Raw genomic sequence first — 16388 nt, 5'->3', positions numbered from 1 at the left:
CATATTCTACAATGTTGTTTCAGACCTCTCGCTAATACGTCTCCGACGTATCTACAATTTAAGAAGTATTCATGCCATGTTTATAACAATTCTACATGATTTTGGTATGATTTGATTAGAACTAACCTGGACTGACGCTGTTTTCGGCAGAACTACCGTGGTGTTATTTTTGTGCACAAATAAAAGTTCTCGGAATGGGCTGAAAAATTTACGGAGAATATTTTTGGAAAATATAAAAAATACTGGATCAAAAAGATACCAGAGAAGAGTCTCGGGCTAACCACAAGGGTGGGGGCGCCCCCACCCTCCTAGGGCGCGCCACCCGTCCTTGTCATCGCCTCGTGGCCCCCCCTAACATGAAACCAACACGCCAACCTCTCCTATAAATCCTAAAAAACCAGAACAGAAGGGAGATCGGGAATTCTACCGCCGTAAGCCTCTATAGCCACGAAAAACCAATCTAGGCCCTCTTTAGCACCCTGCCGGAGGGGGCCATCATCACCGGAGGCCATGGAGGAGGATCCCGGAGGGGCCATCATCACCATGGAGGCCAAGGACCAGAGGGGGAACCTCTCCCCATCTAGGAGGAGGCAATGGAGGAGGAAGCACAAGGGGGGACTCTCTCCCCCTCTCTTTCGGTGGCGCCGGAGTGCCACTGGGGGAATCATCACCGCGGTGATCGTCTTTATCAATATCACCATCATCATCACCATCCTCATATCTTTATGCGGTCCCCTCTCCCGCACCCCGCTATAATCCCCTACTTGAACATGGTGCTTTATGCCACATATTATGATCCAATGATGTGTTGCCATCCTATGATGTTTTGAGTAGATTTTCTTTTGTCTTTGGGTTGATTGATGATCTGGATTGGTACGAGTTGCATGTTTTATTTTGGTGATGTCCTATGGTGCCTTTCGTGCACGCACATGTGAAGGATTCCCATTGTAGGGTGTTGCAATACATTCATGATTCTCTTATAGAGGGTTGCTAGAGTGGCAGAAGCTTAAACCCGAGTAAGGGGGTTGTTGCGTATGGGATAATGGGGAATTGATGCTTTAATGCTATAGTTGGGTTTTACCTTAATGATCTTCAGTAGTTGCGGATGCTTGCTAGAGTTCCAATCATAAGTGCATATGATCCAAGGAGATAAAGTATGTTAGTTTATGCCTCTCCCTCATATAAAATTGCAATGACGACTACCGATCTTGTTAACAATTGCCTAGGAAAATTTCACACGCCGACCCATCATTATTCCACACTCGCTATTTATAATATATAATAATATATTCTAACTTTATGATAACAGCACCTACTTTTATATTTTAGCTCTCCGATATCATGCAAAGTTATCCTCTTCATACCCACAACGTAGTTTTATTTCTCGTTTCTAGTTGGAAGCAAACGTTCGATGTACATAAAGTCGTATCAGTGGCAGATAAGACTTGAGAGAATATTGATCTTACCTTTAGCTCCTTGTGGGTTTGACACTCCATACTTATCACTTCCACCTGTGGAAATTTCTACGATGATTCCTTGCACTTGGGGATTATCAAGCTCTTTTCTGGCCCCATTGCCGGCGAGCAATAGCGTGGGGTTGATATTCTCGTGTATGCTTGTTTGCTTTCTTCACTAAGTAGATTTTGTTTTACCTTCTTGTTCTTGTTTAGTTGTGGGTGAAACAAAAAAACTACAAAATGAAAATACAAAAAAATTACTTGCCTCTTATACCTAAAAACTTTTTTAAAGAGAAGTAATTGCAAGGTTGTGCATTGGAGAAGTGAGGGTCGACCTTTAACACTTGTGTTCATGCTCATGGAAACAATGTAGAACTTTTCATGGAAGTTTCTCAAAAATAAGTATCCCCTTGAATATATTTATTGTATTATATAAATATTGTGTCATGGTTTGGCTTTAGAGTGTTTAAATTGCTTGTTTGGTGTGTGCAGTAGAAAAACGGAAACTTTTGTTGTAGTCTTTTAATTTTCATTTCTTACTGGAGCATGATAAAATCTTGAAATTTCTACACAGTGCTGCCCCGCAAATTGTTTAGATTTTATGAATTTTTAAGAATTTTTGAAGTTACAAAAGTATACGGGAGTTTCATATTGCTACAGACTATCCTATTCTTGACAGATTCTGTTTTCTATGTGTTGTTTGCTTGTTTTGATGAATCTATGGGTAGTATCGGGGGTATGAACCATGGTGAAGTTGGAATACAGTAGATATAATGATAATATGAAATTGGAATGAGTTTACAACAGTACCTAAGGGTAGTGATTTGTTTTATTATACTAACGGATCTCACAAGATTGTTTGTTAAGTTTTGTGTGGATAAAGTGTTCGAAGAACGAGGAGTTACTGATATGAGAAGAATAAGGAGAGGCAAAAGCTCAAGCTTGTGGATTCCCAAGGCACCCCAAGTAAATATTTCAAGGATACTCAAGCATCTAAGCTTGTGTATGCCCCGGTTGGCATCCCATCTTTCTTCTTCAAACAATTATCGGTATACCTCGGTTTTTGTTTTGTTCACATGACATGCGTCTTTTGTGTTTATTTTTTCATTTCTTTTCCTTTATGATCCATGCTAGTATGATAGCCCTTCATTGATTTGTAGAATGCTTTTTTGTGCTTCACTTGAATCCTTTGAGTATGGCTTTATAGAATGCTCTTTGTGCTTCATTTCAATATTTTGAGTATAACTTTATAGAATGCTTCATGTGCCTCACTTATATATTTTGAGCTTGCATATTGGTAAATTTATATTATTTATAGAATGCTCTATGAACTTCACTTATATCTTTTACAGTATGAATAAAAGGATTATCGGAATTGGGCTTGGAAGACTATCATTCGAATATCATGCCTAGCTAAAAAGGCATTAAAGAAATGTGCTTGTTGGGAGGCAACCCAATATTTATCCTTACTGTTTTCGTGTGTTCTAATTATTAAGCTATTGTAGTAATCATGTTTTATAGCTTTAGTTTCAATAAAGTGCCATGTAAGACCTTTGGGACGGCTTACGCTGATAGTTGATTTGATCTTACTAAAAAATAGAAACTTTTGCGCTCAGGAAAACAATTCTCGTTTTTAACAGATTCTTGATAAAATACTGATTATTTTTGCAGAAAATTAATAAACTAATTTCCTAGGTTTTCCTAATTTTTCCTAATTTTTCAGAATTTTTGGAGTAGCAGAAGTATGGTTGTTGTTCAGATCATTATAGATTGTTCTGTTTCTCGTGGATTCTGTTTTCAATGCATAGTTTGCTTGTTTTCTAGTTTATATGGCTTATATTGCTCAATATAAATTGTAGAAATGATATGGTACAGTAGGCATTGTGTGAGAACAATTATGAATCTTGTCTTTGACAGTACCAAAGTGAATGATTTACTCTTTATCATACTAACCCATCTCACGAAGTTCCGTTAAGTTTTGTGTGCTTGAAGTTTTCAAGTTTTGGGTGAGATATCGATACGAGGAGAATAAGGAGTGGAAAGACCCTATGTTTGGGGATGCCCAAGGCACCCCAAGGTAATATTCAAGGAAGACTCAAGCGCCTAAGATTGCGGATGCTCCCGAAGGCATCCCCTCTTTCGTCTTCGAAATCATTGGTATACCTTATTTGGAGCTATATTTTTATTAGTCACATGATATGTGTTTTGCTTGGAGCATATTTTCATTTTACTTGCTGTTTGAATAAAATCATTGGATCTGAAATCTTGAATGAGATAGAGTCCTCCCATGGCTGGTTAATTACTTGACTACTCATTGTTCTTCACTCGTATCTTTTTGGAGTAGTTTTGTCATTTACTCACGTGCTTCACTTATTTCCTATGAATAAATGGTTCAATGAATTGAATATCATAAATCTGAATTTATATATGTTTCATATGCTTATACCATGGGGAATAATGACTTCACACATAATATGTATAGGTGGTAAATTTATTGAAAGTTAGCAAACATAGTATTGGTCACTTGAACAATTCATGAAAGAATATTGAAGGAAGAGAGATTTCACATATAAATATACTATCTTGGAAATCTTTTGTAATTGTGAGCACTCATTAAATATATGACATGCTAAAAAGTTGATATTGGACAAGGAAGACAACATAATGGGTTATGTTTTCCTATATCCGAATAGAAGTTATATTGTCATGGATCCTCCAATATGTTGTGCTTGCCTTTCCCTCTCATGCTAGCAAATTCTCTGCACCAAGTAGAGATACTACTTGTGCTTCCAAATATCCCTTAAACCAGTTTTGCCATGAGAGTCCACCATACCTACCTATGGATTGAGTAAGATCCTTCAAGTAAGTTGTCATCGGTGCAAGCAATAAAAATTGCTCTCTAAATATGTATGATCTATTAGTGTGAAGAAAATAACCTTTATATGAACTTGTGATATTGAAGAAATATAAAGTGACGTTCTTTTGCATTAAGATTTTGTGCATCCAACCATAAAAGCTCAAGACAACCTCTGCTTCCCTCTGCGAAGGGCCTATCTTTTACTTTTATCTTCTACCCTTATACAAGAGTCATGGTGATCATCACCTTTCCTTTTTATACTTTTTCCTTTGGCAAGCACTATGTGTTGGAGAAATCCGTATAAATATATCCACTCGGATGTAGGTTTTCATAAAGTATTATTGTTGACATTAACCTCGAGGTAAAAGGTTGGGAGGCGAAATTATAAGCCCCTATCTTTATCTATGTCCGATTAAAACTTTGAACCCATAAATATCACGTGAGTGTTAGCAATTGTGAAATACTAAATGATAGTTGAGTATGTGGAATTTGCTAAATCGAAGCTTTTACATAGACCCTTCCTGAAAATAACATGAATTGCAATTGTTTGATGACTAAGAACATGGTTTGTTTTCAAGAAAGTTTATGGTCTATACCTTAATTTGTGAATAGCTTGTTACTTGATCATAAGAAGTTTTATGAGTTGAGCTACTGTTTATGCTGAAGAATAATGCTAGAAAAAGTGCTTGGAACTTTCATTGATCAAACCTGTGCACTTAATAGCATTCACACTTCATAAATTATTTCTTTTATCATTTACCTACTCGAGGACGAGCAGGAATTAAGCTTGGGGATGTTGATACGTCTCCAACGTATCTATAATTTATGAAGTATTCATGCCATGTTTATAACAATTCTACATGATTATGGTATGGTTTGATTAGAACTAACCCGGACTGACGCTGTTTTCAGCAGAACTACCGTGGTGTTGTTTTTGTGCAGAAATAAAAGTTCTTGGAACGGGCTAAAAATTTACGGAGAATATTTTTGGAAAATATAAAAAATACTAGAGCAAAAAGATACCAGAGAAGAGTCACGGGCTAACCACAAGGGTGGGGGCGCACCACCCGTCCTTGTTGTCGCCTCGTGGCCCCCTGGTGTGAAACTGACGCTAAACTCTCCTATAAATCCTAAAACCCCCAGAACAGAAGGGAGATCGGGAGTTCCGCCGCCGTAAGCCTCTGTAGCCATGAAAAACCAATCTAGGCCCTCTCTGGCACCCTACCGGAGGGGGCCATCATCACCGGAGGCCATGGAGGAGGATCCCAAAGGGGCCATCATCGCCATGGAGGCCAAGGACCAGAGGGGGAACCTCTCCATCTAGGGGGGAGGCCATGGAGGAGGAAGCACAAGGGGGATACTCTCCCCCTCTCTTTCGGTGGCGCCGGAGTGCCACTGAGGGAATCATCGTCGCGCTGATTGTCTTCATCAACATCACCATCCTCATCTCTTTTACGCGGTCCACTCTCCCGCACCCCGTTGTAATCCCCTACTTGAACATGGTGCTTCATGCCACATATTATGATCCAATGATGTGTTGCCACCCTATGATGTTTTGAGTAGATTTTCTTTTGTCTTTTGGGTTGATTGATGATCCAGATTGGTACGAGTTGCATGTTTTATTTTGGTGTTGTCCTATGGTGGCTTTTGTGCCGCGCACACATAAAGGATTCTCGATGTAGGGTGTTGCAATAGGTTCATCGTTATCCCTGTTGTTTGGTTATCTCTGGAGTTGTCCCCGCAACCTCCGCGTGTTGCTAGACCCGCCTCTTGCTCATCCCGCGACGGGGGCTGCTGGCACGGAGCTTGTGCTTGGGTCCGTCCCTGTAGCACTGATAAACCTAAGAGACCAAGCTCTGGCTCGCGGCCGGCCCTGCGCATGTCACCTCACCGAGTCCTTAGTGCCTTCGTCTTCTTGCGGAAAGATCACCGGCGGGACAGCAAGTGCGGCAGTGCGCTATTCTCTCTTTCTCTGACTAACTCACAGGGACCTCCGGAGTCGAAACCGTGGGCGGCACCGCCAGCAATTCGAGTCACGACCCCTCCAGGGCCAGCCGCCCCTTTTTCACACAATTCGCTTGCACGTTGAAGGGGGGCTCCTGAGAATTGCGCCTAAGGGGCTCCTACTGGCTCTCGAGCCCTCACCCCCTAGCCTTGACCACGGCATCGCGACCTGGCATACTAACGGTGGCTGAGCCTTGCTCGAGGGCTGAGACACGAGGACGTAGGGCATTTAGATGCGTGTGGAAGAGGGGATCGGCGTAGCCCTGCCTGGGAGCACCACCACCAGGACGTGGTTGGGCACCGCACAACAACTGTCTTCACAGCAAGGGAACCGTCACGACCTCGCCAAGATAAGTCACCGCATTCACGTTGGCATAAACCTCATGATTTGGTATTTCGGCTCTTGTGACCTTGCTCAGGCAAGGACGTTTCCCTTTGGGCCTTCAGGAAGCCGCTTGCGCACTAAAGGGGACCCCCTGAGCATCGCGTCTCGGGAGCTCTTACCGGACCTCGGGCCGCTGACCTCCTGGCCTTGACCACGGCATAGCTACCTGGCATACCAGCGAAGGCTGAAGCCTGCCTGGGAACTGGGTCCTGTCAGCGTAGAGCACTAAGCTATCGCGAGAACAAAAGGGAACACCGTGCCAAGGCACGATACGCGATCACAACAACAAACCAGGAACAATAGCATTAAAGCAAAAGCATTACAATTTTTTACATACCCCCACGAGGCTCGTCATGATTTCGCAGGGAAAGCAAAAGAAGGGATCCAGAAGAACCCCGGCCTCAGCGACATCACCGACGACGTCGAGTCAACATTGTTGCTATGCTCCGGGCGTGGCAGCTCGGCGGCTCATAGCTATCATCGTCGCTGGACTCCGGACAATCGCTGGACTCCGAAGAGTCGCCGCTGCTGCCGGAGGAGCGGTTGGCAAGGCCAAGGGCAAGTTCAATGCCCGTGGCCGCGCCACCTTGACCACCTCTCCTAGAGGAGCATTCCAGGCACCGACCGTCCTCGCCAAAAACCTTGAAGAAGAGCGTCGAAGCCCCGTCGTATTCAAAGTGGATGGAGAGGGCTCCCTTCGGGCAGCAGACGCGGGTGATCTCGCCCCATCCTTGAGTCATGAAGACGTCGCCAGGGCGAACGACCCCGACCTCCGCCTCAGAATACTGATCGCAGCACCCGGCGTGCTGAAGCCATAGCTCGACCGGCCCATTCGGCGGAATCTCCTTTGCGAAGAACCATGAGAGCCGGATCCATGTGCACAGCGGCATTGCCGCCCACACCACAAACTTGCGTGTCGTGCCTTTGGCATGGGGCCGTGATCTGGGTGGTCGTGCCGCCATCGCCCATCCTCCACCGTAGCCTTGTCCTTCGCGGCGTCGGGTGTTGTCCCTACGTGCGGTGCTCCGCACGTGAGCATGCACAGGGAGCGGTAAGCCCAGCGGAGGCCATTCGTACCAAGGTCGCGTAACCTCCCGCTCCTCGTTAGCGTCGTGAGAGCAGCCAAGCCTCTTCATCGGCGGGAGTAGCCCAAGCCCTTCCATGGGGGCCTTCCCTTTCTCGGCCGCGGAGAACCTCCTCGCCGGCGCCATGTATGCTTCGACGAGACAATAAGATAGGAAGGAAGAAGGAGCAAGAAGCGGGAAGACGGAGATGAGCAGGGGGGTTCTGCCCCCTCCCCCCATTTATAGCCAGAGGGAGACCAACCGCCGTCCTCCCATGATCCCCTGTAATGATGATCTTTTTGCATGCAGCAGGCTGTTGTCAGGTCGGACGGTTATCTAGGCAGCATGGGGAAGCGGAGATGCCCACATCTCATCAAGCGCCACGCGTCAACTGGGTCCGTAGGCGGTTGGGGCCGCGGCGCTTCACCTCGAAGCCAAGTCCAAGCACGCCTTGGGCCCGGGGGCTACTGTCGGCGTTCTGGTAACCGGGGTACCCAGACTTGCCTGCATGCGGCCCACGGCGTGGCTCCCTCAACGGCCTGGTACGGCCCACCTTCAGCATTGACAATACAAGACCCACGTGAGGGGCCAAGCCTCACGAGGCGGACGACACCAAGACCTCCAGAGGGAGCAGCCTCCCTAGGCTGTCTCCTTAGGAGTGGACATTTCTATGCACGCGCCCACCTCAAATAACTTTCATGGATATAAAAAGATAGATCTGATCAGAAACTCAAAGTTCATCCGATCCCAATAAACACACCGCAAAAAGAGTTACATCATATGGATCTCCAAGAGACCATTGTATTGAGAATCAAACGAGAGAGAGGAAGCCATCTACCTACTAACTACGGACCTGAAGGTCTACAAAGAACTACTCACGCATCATCGGAGAGGCACCAATGAAAGTGGTGAACCCCTCTGTGATGGTGTCTAGATTGGATCTGGTGGTTCTGGACTCTGCGGCAGCTAGAATTGATTTTCGTCGACTCCCCTAGGGTTTCTAGAATATAGGCGTATTTATAGAGCAAAGAGGTGGTCCGTGGGGCACCCGAGGTGGGCACAACCCACCAGGGCACGCCTAGGCCTCCTGGCACGCTGTAACGCCCGGATAATTAAGCTACAGTGAAACTCTGCTAATGATGCCTCGTCACCTTGGTTACTATTGTTAATCTTGCGTTAGTTCAAAATGTTTCAAATTGAAATTTTATTTGAAGGCACACAACAAAAATTTTCAAATATTAAAACTAAAGTGTTCGAAATGTGACATAATTAAACATACCAAATTAGGTACAACTTTTGTATTTTACCAAAACTAAAATATTTAAGGAAATAAGTGAAACAGTAAAGGAAAAATAAATAAAAAGAAAAGGAAAAACAGAAAAGAATGTAAAAGAAAAAGAAAGGAAGCAATTAAAGAGAAACAAGCCCATATGGGGCTGGGAGGCCCAACCCACCACACCTCCTCTCCCTCCTCACGCTACAGGAGGCAGAGAGAGGGTGTGACGGCCATCCCGCGGCTATGGCCGCTCCCCGGCAACGTGTCGTCCATCCCCCCAGCCCCCTCTCGGATAAGAGCAACCCTAGCCGTCTCTCTTCCTCCGAAACCCTAATCCCCACTTGTTCCTTCCCCTCGCCCGTGCTATCGATCTGGAGCTCCTCCGAGATGCATCGGAGCACGCCATCGTGAAATACCGCGGCCACCAGTCGAGGCTCTCCTCCGGACCGTGACCCCGAGCTTCGTCGTCGTCACCTTCATCGAGTATGCACACTAGGATGGATCGGGAAGCCTCGGAGACGACGCCTGCTTCCCTTCTTCTCCGACAACGTCTGTTGCCTTCCGTCGTCGATCCACTCGTCCTCAACCAGCCCCGGCCTCCCCAAGCGCGCGACGAACCCCGCTGTGAGCCCCCCTTTCCCCTGCCTTGCTCTGCATCACCGGTTCCATCGCTTCCGTATATGCGCCGTCGCGGGACTTGTCGTTCCCGGTGATTCCGGCAACACCAGTGCCTCTTGCGACCTCCCGTGGATGTGCGCGACTACGGGATGCCCTCGTCCGCCCACTGCCAACTGCGCCCGCGCCCTCGTCCGCGGTCGCGCTCGCCGCTGCTCAGCATTGCTGAAGCTCCGCTCCTGTGCACGCTCACCCACGCCCGCAGCTCGTACAACCGCGGCGTGCCCCGCCTTCGCCCGGGCTCGCCGGGTCCGCGCGACGCTCTCTGCCGGTGCTCCGCTGCGGCCTGCCCACGCTCCCCTGCCGCTCGTCACGATCCCGCGAGCGCCCCGCCGTGTTCGGCCGTGCCCGCCACCGGTCGCGCGCCCGCCGTTCCCCGCCTCTGCTGCGCCTTTGCCGCGCCACACCTCTTCCCCGTGCCCGTGCGTCGTTGCTCCTTGCTGCTCGCCGCTCGCTGGAGGCCTCCTCCCACGCACGCTCTACCCGCTTGACATCGCCGCCGCCTTCGCCCGCTGCTAGCGCCGACAGTCGCGCCCCCCCCCCCCCCCCCCCCCCCCCCCGGGCTCACTCCCGCTCGCAGCCGGCCACGCCACGCCCTGGCCTCGGCCAGTGGCTGCGTGCGGGCTGTGGCCGCCGGCCACTACCGCTGGGCCCGGTCCAATAATTTGGGGGGCTAATCCCCACTTAATTAGTCTTTGGTCCAATGACATGTGGACCTTGTTGCCAAAAAATATTAAATCATCTAATAAAAGCAAAGAGAATGACACACGGGACCCACTGCACTATTCACTCTTTGACCAGTCAGATGTTGACTGGGTCAACTCAGTCAACATGCCCCACATGTCAGCCTCTGTAGACCCTGCTATGTACACTTCATTATGTGCACATAGCATTTGTCTATTAATTTTGAATTAATAATAATTTTGGAATATCTAATTAAAACTTTGAAAAATAATATAAAATAAACCGTAGCTCGGATGGGAAAACTTTTTACATGAAAGTTGCTCAGAACGACGAGTCGAATTCAGACACACACCCCGTTCGTCTGCCACGCATCCCTAGCATAGCGAACACGCAACTTTCCCCCCTCCGATTCATTTGTCTGAAAACGCGAAACACCGGGGATATTTTCCCGGATGTTTCCCCCTTCACCGGTATCACCTCATACCGCGTTACGGCACCCCTAGCACTGCTACTTGTCATGTCATGCATCGCTATGCATCCGTTTGCATTATATTCATTGTTTCTTCCCCCTCTTCTCTTCGATAGACTACGAGACTGACGCCGCTGTTGGTGCCCTGATCGACTACGCTGTTGATGACCCCTCTTTCTTGCCAGAGCAACCAGGCAAGCCCCCCTGATCACCACATATCGCATACTCTTCTCTGTACTGCTTGCATTAGAGTAGTGTAGCATGTTACTGTTTTTCGTTAATCCTATCCTGATGCATAGCCTGCCATTGTTGCTACAGATGTTGATACCTTACCTGCAATCCTAAATGCTTAGTATAGGATGCTAGTTTATCATCAATGGCCCTATATTCTTGTCAGTCTGCCATGCTATACTATCGGGTCGTGATCACGTCGGGAGGTGATCACGGGCATATACTTTTATACATATTATATGATACTTGTGGTGACTAAAGTCGGGTCGGCTCGTAGAGTACCCGCGAGTGATTCACGGATTGGGTCGAAAGGAGGTTTGTCCCGACGGCCTTCTGAGTGAATCTTTGTGGCGGAGCGACAGGGCAGGTTGAGGCCACCTAGGAGAGATGTGGGCCTGGCCCTGGTTGACGTCCGCGGTTATTTCAAAATAACACGCTTAACGAGATCTGGGTATTTGATCTGAGTCTGGCCACTAGCCTATACACACTAACCAACTACGCAGGAACAGTTATGGGCACTCGACGTCGTGGTATCAGCCGAAGCCTCCTTGACGTCAGAGACTGAGCGGCGCGCGCCGGATTGTGTGCAATTTTTCCTTATATAAGGGAGGCTAGGTCTGGTTGCCGGCCGCGTATGCAACATGCAGGTGTGCAATGGGCGATGGGCCCAAACCCCTGCGCCATAGGATTTAGACCGACGTGCTGACCTCTCTGTTGTGCCTAGGTAGGGCTGCGACGTGTAGATCTTCCGAGGATGTAAGTGCATCTTGTGATGCCTCGAGACTGATGTGCCAGGTGTCGTCCAGTTATTCGCCGTCGTTGCCATCTCTTTTGCTAGCGTGTTGCATCTTACCATGTCATCATGTGCATTGCATCATCATGTTTTCAAAACTTGCATCCGTCCGGGTTCCCCCAATTCCGTCCGTTGTCCGTTCTGAGTCCAGACACACTTGCACGCGCCCGCGACACGTCCGAATATTATTTTAGAAGTGGCCGGAAAATGTTCTCGGAATGGGATGAAAGTTGGCGTGCGGTGTTGCTTTGTTGTTAGTAGGCCGCCTGGCAAGTTTCAACGCATTAGGAGTCCGTTTGAAGCCCCAACGGATAACTATAGCGACAATATAGCCGGTCTAACGTTGGACGTTTTCGGTCTCCGAAAACAGTCGCCGGGCCTCCCTCTCTTCTCTTCTCTCAGCTCGACACCGTCTACATAGCCCACTACCTACCGCCAGGCCCAACCTAACCTCTCTCGTTAGCCCGCGACCCTCCTCGCGCGTGCGCCCAGAGGTTGTCCCGGACCCGTCCCAGGCAGTCGTCACCGTTGGATTCGGATCATCCCCAAACATCCCTAAAACATCTGCGATTATTTGTTTGGACTCCCAAAGCATTTTATTTCGAACCGTCCGATTACGATCAGAGGGACCTAGATAACCTCAAACCTTATCTCCTACCTATATAATCGTTGTAACCCTAGACCTAGATGTCCCATCCATCCCTCTCATCTCGCCGCCGCCACCCACTCACCATCTCCATCGGGATCCTCCCAGATCCATCCAATCCTCCCAGCCGACACGACCAACTCCCTCGTTTTCAGCACAAGCCAATCTCCTCCTCCTTCCAATCGATCCAACCAAGCTGCGTCGCTCTAATCCCGCAGGAGCCCGAGCTCCTCTGCCCAGCAGCGCCCGATCTCCCCTCATCCCCGAGCTCCACTCGAACCCCCTCCTGCTTTGCTTCGTCCTGCTCTCCGAGCCCAACAGGAGAGGGGCTCCTCCATGGCGTGCTCCTCACCGAGCCCCACCTCGTCGCCGGAGAGGATCTCCTGTAGGACCTCCGGCCTCCTCCCACAATTCAGCCGCAGCGGCACCCGAGGGCCTCCACCAGCTCACCGCCGCAAACTCCACCACGATCCGGAGCCACCAGGACCCTGTCGCCACGCCTACTGCCGCCTGCATCGAGCGAGGGGACGAGCTCCTCCTCGGCCAGCCACGTCGTCCTCTTGACCCCGACCTCTGCGTGCCGGCCTCAAGCTCGACCTCGCCTCATCGCCCGACGACCGGCGCCGCTGCCGTCGACCACCACTAAGGGAGCACCACGGCGCCCCGTTTTCCCGCGCCCCCTCTCGAACCAGGAGCCGGAGCTCGTCCACGCGCTGGCCAGCAGCAGTGCGCCCCGCCTCGACTCGCCATGGAGACCACCGCGGCAAGGCCAGCCCTCGTTGCCCTTCTCCTTTTCCATCCTTTCTTCTTCCACCTCCCTAATCTCTCTGCTCCCTCTCTCTGCCGCCATGGACAGGGCTTCGACGTCGTTGCCTCCTCTACTTCAGAGCAACGCGCCGCCCCATGGATCCTTCTATGCCTGGAGCTTCTTCACTTGCATCCCCCCCTCCGCCCAGATCTGCCGTCTCTGCCTCCCTTCCTTCCTCTCCGGCGAGCAGCCGTGCCGCCGTGGCTCTGCTTCCTGTCGAGCAGAGCAGCGCGCCCGCTCGTCCCTGTCGCGTTGACCGCGATAACGCCTGAGCCAGATCCAGCCGGCCCACTTGCCCCGCAAGCCTGCTGCTTCCACCAACTAGGCCTTAGCCCAATGTGAGCCACCCCAAGCGCCCCCTCCTTTTTTTCTTACCGCTGGGCCAGTTCAGTTTCGGCCCAGTGGATGTTTTTTTTGGTTCTGCGAATTTAGCTAATTTCCGGGGATTTGCAGATTTACAGAAAACCCCTAGCCTTCATGCATTTAATATCTCACAAACTAAGCATCACATGTAAAAACTTTGTATATGAAACTTGCTTAGTTTTTCATCTAGTTTCATAATATGTCTTTTTCATCCATGTTTAAAATGTTTAATATGCTGTTTGATTAAATTTGCTTAAATAACTTGCTAAAATGCTTTATTTCATAACTTAATAACCGTAGCTCCAAACCTAACAAACTTTATATGTAAATGGGGTAGAATTTTGCATAGTTTAACTTGGTGGCATCACTTTGCATGTTTAACAACTACAAAATATGGTTTAGGGCAGAACAGTACCAAACCAAATATATGCATATGAGGGTTTTCCGGACTTGTTGTTTGTTGTTCCGGCCTCATTTAAACTTGCCTAGATAGGTAGTTTTCATTTGTTTCACCCTCTTGCCATGTTTAACAACATTTAATATTGTTGGGTACATAAACGAGATCGAACTAAATAACTTGAATGTGGTGTTTCGTCAATATGCGACGGAGTTGCATATTGTGCTCCACTTAATTTGTAGGGTTGCTTGTGCACTTTGCCATGCCATGCTTCATTAAACCGGACATGCATCATACTTGATTGTGCATCATGCCATGATTATATGATGGTTGTTTACTATGTTGTTTGCTCCTTTCCGGTGTTGCTTCTTCGGGTTGGTTCCGGTAACGTTGCGTTTGTGAGGATCCGTTGACTACGTCCGTTTGTCTTCTTCGTGGACTCGTTCTTCTTCCTTGTTGGATTTCAGGCAAGATGACCATACCCTCGAAATCACTTCTATCTTTGCTTGCTAGATGCTCGCTCTTTTGCTATGCCTATGATGCGATACCTACCACTTGCTTATCATGCCTCCCATATTGTTAAGCCAAGCCTCTAACCACCTTGTCCTAGCAAACCGTTGTTTGGCTATGTTACCGCTTTGCTCAGCCCCTCTTATAGCGTTGTTAGTTGCAGGTGAAGATTGAAGTTTGTTCCTTGTTGGAACATGGAGATGTTGTTCCTTGTTGGAACATGTTTACTTGTTGGGATATCACAATATCTCTTATTTAATTAATGCATCTATATACTTGGTAAAGGGTGGGAGGCTCGGCCTTATGCCTGGTGTTTTGTTCCACTCTTGCCGCCCTAGTTTCCGTCATATCGGTGTTATGTTCCCGGACTTTGCGTTCCTTACGCGGCTGGGTTATAATGGGAACCCCTTGATAGTTCGCCTTGAATAAAACTCCTCCAGGAAGGCCCAACATTGGTTTTACCATTTGCCACCTAGCCTTTTCTTTCCCTTGGGTCGGCCAGCCCAAGGGTCATCTTATTTTACCCCCCCCCCCCCGGGCCAGTGCTTCTCTAAGTGTTGGTCCAACCCAGAGCACCGTGCGGGGCCGTCCCTTGGCAACTTGGGTTACGTTGGCTCCCGTACGCTTAGCTTATCCGGTGTGCCCTGAGAACGAGATATGTGCAGCTCCTATCGGGATTTGTCGGCACAGCGGGTGGTCTTGCTGGATTTGTTTTACCATTGTCGAGGATGTCTTGTAACCGGGATTCCGAGTATGATCGGGTTTTCCCGCTAGAAGGAATATCCTTCGTTGACCGTGAGAGCTTGTGATGGGCTAAGTTGGGACATCCCTGCAGGGTTTTGAACTTTCGAAAGCCGTGCCCGCGGTTATGGGCAGATGTGAATTTGTTAATGTTCGGTTGTAGAAAACCTGAAGTTTACCTTAATTAAAATGCACCAACCGCGTGTGTAACCGTGATGGTCTCTTCTCGGCGGAGTTCGGGAAGTGAACATGGTGTTGGAGTTATGCTTGACGTAGGTTGTTCTAGGATCACTTCTTGATCATAGTTTTATCGACCATGCCTTGCCTTCTCTTCTCGCTCTCATTTGTGTATGTTTAGCCACCATATATGCTAGCCGCTTGCTGCAGCTCCAGCTCATACTTTTCCTTACCCATAAGCTTAAATAGTCTTGATCGCGAGGGTGCGAGATTGCTGAGTCCCGTGACTCACAGATACTTCCAAAACCAGTTTGCAGGTGCCGATGTTACCGAGCAGGTGACGCAACCAAGCTCAAGGAGGAGCTCGATGAAGATCTTATCCTTTGTGTTGTTTCGTTCTAGTTGATCAGTAGTGGAGCCCAGTTGGGGTCGATCGGGGATCTGTGTAGCATTTGGGGTAGTCTTCTTTCATTTTGGTTCCGTAGCCGGACCTTGATTGTATTTGAATGATGTAATGCTTTATTCATGTATTGTGTGAAGTGGCGATTGTAAGCCAACTATGTATCTCTGTCCCTTATGTATTACATGGGTTGTGTGAAGATTACCTCACTTGCGACATTGCTTTCAATGCGGTTATGCCTCTAAGTCGTGCTTCGACACGTGGGAGATATAGCCGCATCGAGGGCGTTACACATCTAGTGCCCCTTAGTGATTTTGGTGTATTGAAGACTTATAGGTTAAGGGACTAATGCGTTTGTGAGTGTACACAGGTCTATAAGTCTATGAGAAGTTTGATATTTATAAAGAAAGTCGACCCCTAAAAATGAAGTTCTTCGACTGAAGACTTTGGA

At 48.2% G+C, this 16388-nt stretch overlaps 1 long non-coding RNA gene across 1 annotated transcript; it reads left to right on the top strand.

Annotated features, from left to right (window-relative positions):
* Positions 1-9256: 9256 nt before the first annotated feature.
* LOC147975382 (uncharacterized) lies at positions 9257-16141 on the top strand. The gene is made up of 3 exons (XR_015600724.1): positions 9257-9667; positions 10988-11065; positions 15848-16141. It is a non-coding gene; the product is annotated as an uncharacterized LOC147975382 (long non-coding RNA).
* Positions 16142-16388: the final 247 nt, after the last annotated feature.

Source organism: Triticum urartu, chromosome 4A, assembly GCF_056163025.1.
Source record: "Triticum urartu cultivar PI428250 chromosome 4A, HENAU_Tu73, whole genome shotgun sequence".
NCBI classification, from domain to species: domain Eukaryota; kingdom Viridiplantae; phylum Streptophyta; class Magnoliopsida; order Poales; family Poaceae; genus Triticum; species Triticum urartu.
Note: the sequence above shows the minus strand (reverse complement) of the source record. Positions and strands in the feature narration are given on the sequence as shown.